The sequence below is a fragment of the Myotis davidii genome, unplaced genomic scaffold (assembly GCF_000327345.1).
Source record: "Myotis davidii unplaced genomic scaffold, ASM32734v1 scaffold116, whole genome shotgun sequence".
Lineage (NCBI taxonomy): Eukaryota > Metazoa > Chordata > Mammalia > Chiroptera > Vespertilionidae > Myotis > Myotis davidii.
The window spans coordinates 2,562,520-2,568,550 of NW_006290632.1; positions in this window are offsets into that span (position 1 = coordinate 2,562,520).

Below are 6,031 nucleotides of genomic sequence, written 5' to 3' on the forward strand. Positions count from 1 at the left end.
GTGCCACCACTCTGATCCAAGTTACCAACTGTGTCTCGCTTGGACTACTAAACTAGCCTTCCCTCATTGAGGAGGGAGTAAAACAGATAGTTCTTAGGCTTTGTGAAAAGTTCAATTTTGTAAAAATATGTAAGAACATACGATATGCTCTTAAAAACCCTGGTGAATATTACAGATTCATGGGAACTAGAGTTTCCTTGTAAACTATTTTTAAACACCCATATGAGCAAGGCTTTATATATATTCAGAAGTCTGGAAGCTGACAAAGCAAGAAAACAAATAGCAAGGAAAAAATGTGCGCTTCAATTAAACCTGGGTATTACTTTATTGCTCAAAGTAAACTAGGAAAGTATAAAGGAACTGAGATTGTATCCTGCTTGAAAGCTAAGAACTTATCCTAATAACTGTTTCATGGATGTGGACAAAAGACATGAGACTCTAAGGTTAGAGACAAAGGCCTTTGTTGCCCAGAGCAACAGCATTAGCTGCTATTAATATTTTCTTGCTCTATTTCCTCAAGCTCTAAATCGCACAAGCAGGCACAAAGAGGGTCTTGGTGATATCTACACTTACAATGGATTTCATTATAGGCAAGCACCCCTGTGCTTAGACAACCCAAATCATTTTAAAGTGGACAGTCAGCACGTCTGCCCTTTGTGTCAGAGGTAAACACTGTATCTTCCAAGGTTTTAAGCAAACTTACCCTTAGCTCTAAAAGGAGACACTACATCTTCCAAGGTTGTTTTGTTCCCTTCACAAACATCCCTGAAAAGATCGTCTGGAACAAAGACAATTAGAGCCACTGTTCTCAGACATGCAGAAATGTGAGAAGCCCACAGAGAACTATTTCCCAACAATGTTCACTCCCCAAATACACCTATTTCAACACATCATGTGCCACTCCATCATCGCTCTAATTAGTCTAACCAACAGAGGCTGGAACCAAATCAACTTGTCTAACACAACATTTAATTAAGGCTACTACCAATAGGATTCCATGTAGCTGGATGTGCCCATCCTATATTGACCTCAACCATGGCCCCCAAAGTCTTAGAAGCAACCAATTTAATGAATCCCAAAACCATCCAGGTTGACCTAAGAAAGTCAAGTGGATTTTTTCTTAAGTTTCTGTATTCACCTTTCTACTTGTCCCAAGGCACTAATCCAGACCCCGAAATATGTGATAGAGATTGCACAGACTCCACCTTGGCCCGTGAGGACGACGTCAAGGGCAATTCTCCCACATGTAACAACTGTGGCTAATGAGCTGAGGCCGACCTGACTTCCTTCCAGGACTAAGGCGGTGTCATTAATCACTTCAGCTAAAATCATGAATAACTTCTGTACTACCTTTCCTAATTGGATGACTCCTATTGTAGGGATAACTGCCCACGAGGCGCACATAACTGTTCATTATTTATTGCTCACTGTTCATTTCTGGAGTGCCTCATTTCGGAGAGATCTCTCAGTCATCTAAGGGCCACATGATCTATCAGAGGTTTTTCCTTTAAAACTCAAAGGTCTCTTGTGACTGTCCATAAGGAGTTTTCAGAAGAGGCAAGTTAACTCCTGGCTTCCACACAAAAAAATAAAGTCCAGGGGGCACACATGATATCCCTGGAAAGAAAATGTTTATAATTGTTGTAACCATTGTAAACCAAGTGGGACCTACATCATTCAAAGAGCATAGGTTGACATTCCTCCAACGGGGCCTCCTAGCAAGCTGGTAAGCCTTAGTTAGGATTTCCCATTCAGCTTATTTATTTCTATTTTATTGTGGACAGTATTACAGATGTCCCCCCATTCTCCCCATTTGTCCCCCTAAAACCAGTCCCTCCCACCCCAGGCCTTCCCTAAACTATTGTCTGTGTCCATGGATTATGCATATATATTCTTTGGTTAATCTCTTCCCGTCCCCTTAAACCCCACTCCCCTCTGAAATCTGTCATTCTGTTCCATGTGCTCATAATTCTGAACCTATTTTATTTATCAGTTTATTTTGTCCATTAGATTCCACATATAAGTGAGATCATGTGATATTTGTCTTTCTCGTGGGATGATTTTGCTCAGCATAATATGCTCAGGACCCTCTATGCTGTCTCAAAGAATAAGAAATCCTTCTTTTTTTACGGCTGCATAGTATTCCATTGTGTAAATGTACCACGGCTTTTTTATCCACTCATTTACTGATGGACACTTGGGATGTTTCCAGAACTTAGCTATTGTAAACAACGCCACTATGAACATAGGGGTGCATATATTTTCTGGTTGATATTTCAGGATTCTTAAGACATATTCCCAGAAGTGGATTCACTGAGTCATAGGCAGTTCCATTTTTAATTTTTGAGGAAACTCCATACTGTTTTCCACAGTGGCTGCACCAGTCTTCATTCCCACCAGCAGTGCACTAGGGTTCCCTTTTCTCCACATCTTCTCCAGCACTTGTCGTTTGTTGATTTATTAATGGTAGTGATTCTGGCAAGTGCCCATTCCGTTTACTAGTAAATAATTGAATCTAGTCCCTATTTTGGAGGGGTTGAGTGAGAGCTATCAGTCCAAACTGTCCTATCTATGCACACCACTAGAAAGGTGGCATTCATTCACCACTCCCCCGAATGACCTGCACCGGCTGTGGGAATGGGAGGCATCCAGAGGTGTAACCGGTGCTTTGCATGGGAGATGCCAAGGCTGGGGCTGTCCTGTTTTATCTGATAGATTTTTGGTAAGGTCAAGGGGAATGGCGATCAAAACCATGGTCAGAGCCATCTGGAAGTCGGGGAGGAAGACGGCAGGTCCAGCATCAGGACCCTTTAAGGCATTTGTAACAGTTTGGAAGAGCCACAGCTGAGGAGGATCCAGTGTGGTTCTGAAAGACATGTCATCAGAGTTCCATCCTCCCCCTTCCGAGGTCTAAGGCAGCGATTTTCAACTGGTGTGACACAAAGCATTTTTTTTTAAAGATTATCTATAAACTTTTTTAATATATTCTATTGATTTTTTACAGAGAGGGAGGGAGAGAGATAGAGAGTTAGAAACATCGATGAGAGAGAGACATCGATCAGCTGCCTCCTGCACATCTCCTACTGGGAATGTGCCCGCAACCCAGGTACATGCCCTTGACCAGAATCGAACCTGGGACCTTTCAGTCCACAGGCTGATGCTCTATCCACTGAGCCAAACCGGTTTCGGCCACAAAGCATTTTTAAAACATGCAATACCTGACTATTTAGTCAGGGGCACTGCTCTATTTTCCCTTAGAGTGCCAAATAAAAAACAGCCAACACAATAGCCGACCAGTGTGGATGAATGAAAATTATGCCTATTTTTTTGTCAGATTGGCAGAAATTATATTTTTTGGTGTGCTGCAGAATTTTAGTAATTGGTTTATATAGTAATTGGTGCCGTGAGATAGAAAAGATTGAAGATCTTTGGTCTAAGGTGCTCTTGCCTCAGGTGCTGGAGTTGTTGCTCTCTCACTGTCACTACAAAATCAGTTTGTCCCATTCCAATAGCTGTAACTTCACCTTTTTTCCAATAATCTCTACTCACACCCAGACCTTTTATACAGAAGAGTCAGGTGCATGTGGGGTAAGGCATTTTATAAAACTTACAGAAACTCATTATGCCACCCACACTGGCCAGCATGAACCACTGCATGACTCACAAGGCGGTGCACTCGCCAGGTGGTGATCAGCCTTATGATATGGGGCTATATCGATGCAACAAAAGAATCCAGGTGGCTGAGCCAATCTGAAAGCCTGAGGGCCCCTTTTGACTGGGCTGCCAACCTACCGGTCTAGAGCTGCCATGAATGAACAGAAGATCATCAAGCCCAGGAATGGTCAGGAAGAAATCCCAATTTTTTAAATAATAATAGGTCATCTTGATCATTAACCAGGAAATGGCTGAGAGATGATCCCATTTCTGAGCACAGCCATGGTCAGCGACCAAAGTGCCTTATTAAAGTGTTTGAGCCAGGAAGAGGTGAGGAAGCTGGAGTTTGAAATCTAGCTGAATTTAGTTTGAGGAGGCCATTCCAATGCTCAACAGTATCTCGTGCCCGTGAGTGATAGCGAGCATGACATATCCATCAAATACCTTGACCATCAGCACGTTGTTGAGCAGCTTTTGTAATAAAAAGCACAGCATCATCAAGTTATAGGTGGTCCAGAAAGCTGAAAAACATGACACAGATTTGTTTCAAGGGCCACAATAGAGAGGCTGGAACTAGCTGATTAGGCTGGAACAGCAATATTGTAAGCTGAAAAGGTGTCAACAGCAGAGGAGGTCAACAGTCTGATATATTCAATCTTCCAAGAGCTGAGCCTAAGAGGATGGATGTGCTGCCATGTCCAGGGCAACAATGCAGCCAGGCAGTAATGGGCAGCGTAGTCTTGGTGTGAACAGCAGCTTGACACCAGAGAACTGGCCCTTATTATGGGCATCTACATGAGTGGTCCAGAGAGTTTGATCAGCAGCTGTGACTTGTCATATTTTGCAGCCCCAAAGAAAGGTGCCATTAACCTACCAATCTGTACTTTTCAAAGTGACAGACCAAGCTACCTGATCATGAGCTACACCCAAACGGCCAGTAAATATACAAGTTTTTTTATATACTTTTTAGGGAGGACGGGAAGAGGAGGAGAGAGATAGAGAGAAACATCAATGATGAGAGAGAATCATTAATCAGCTGCCTCCTACACACCCCACACTGGAGATCGAGCCCACAACACAGGCATGTGCCCTGACTGGGAATCGAACCGTGACCTCCTGGTTCATAGGTCGACGCTCAACCATTGAGCCACGCCGGCCAGGCAAATATACAAGTTTTATCAAGAGGAGTATTGGCCAGGGCTATGAGAACAGCCTTGAGTTTTGCACAGCAAATGGATCAATCCTGCCCAGGTTTGGTTCTGCAAAGCTGGTACCATGCCGGCAGGGGGTACAGTTGGGAGTTACCAGGCCAGCAGTGGGGACAGTTAGGGGCGATCAGGCAGACAGGCAGGTGAAGAGTTAGGAGCCAGTGGTCCCGGATTGTGAGAGAGATGTCCGACTTCCAGTTTAGGTTCGATCCCGAGGATCAGGCCTAAGCTGGCAGTCAGACATCCCCCAAGGAGTCCCAAATTGGAGAGGGTGCAAGCTGGCCTGAGGGGCCCTCCCACCGTGCACGAATTTCGTGCACCAGGCCTCTAGTACTACATAATAAAGAGGTAATGTGCAAATTGACCATCACGCCCTTGCACAAGATGGCCACCATAAGATGACTAGTAGGGGAGGGCAGTTGTGGGCAATCAAGCCAGCAGGAGAGGGCAGTTGGGGGCAACCAGCCCTGCACGGAAGGGCAGTTGGGGGCAACCAGGCCTGCAGGGCAGGGCAGTTGGGCATGAACAGGCCAGCAGGGAAGGGCAGTTGAGGGCAACCGGGCCAGAAGGGGAATGGTTAGGAGGTGATCAGGCTGGCAGGCAGAAGTGGTTAGGGGCAATCAGGCAGGCACGCAGGCGAGCGGTTGGGAGCCAGCAGTCCTGGACTGTGAGAGGGATGTCCCAGATTGGAGAGGGTGCAGACTGGGCTGAGGGACCCCCCGCCCCAGTACACAAATTTCATGCATCGGGCCTCTAGTTGTTTAATAAATACAGTGGGGCCTTGACTTACAAGTGTCCCGACTAATGAGTTTTTCAAGATACGAGCCGTCTCTCGACCGATTTTTTGCTTTGAGTCGCAAGCTAAAATTCGGGTTACGAGCCAGCTTCAGATACCCCACTGCTAGTTGGCGCAGCGAACGCCACATCAGCCCAGCATCATGTCTCACTCATTCACTTTTGATTTGACATACGAGTAATCTGAGTTACGAGCTCCGTCACGGAACAAATTAAACTCGTAAGTAAAGGCCCCACTGTACCTTCTTATCCTATATGAAAAATCAGTAATATGCAAATTGGCCATCATGCCCTCGCACAAGATTGCTGCCCCCATGGGGTCACAAAATGGCCACCCCCATGTCACCACAAGATGGCCAGCAGGGGAGGGCAGT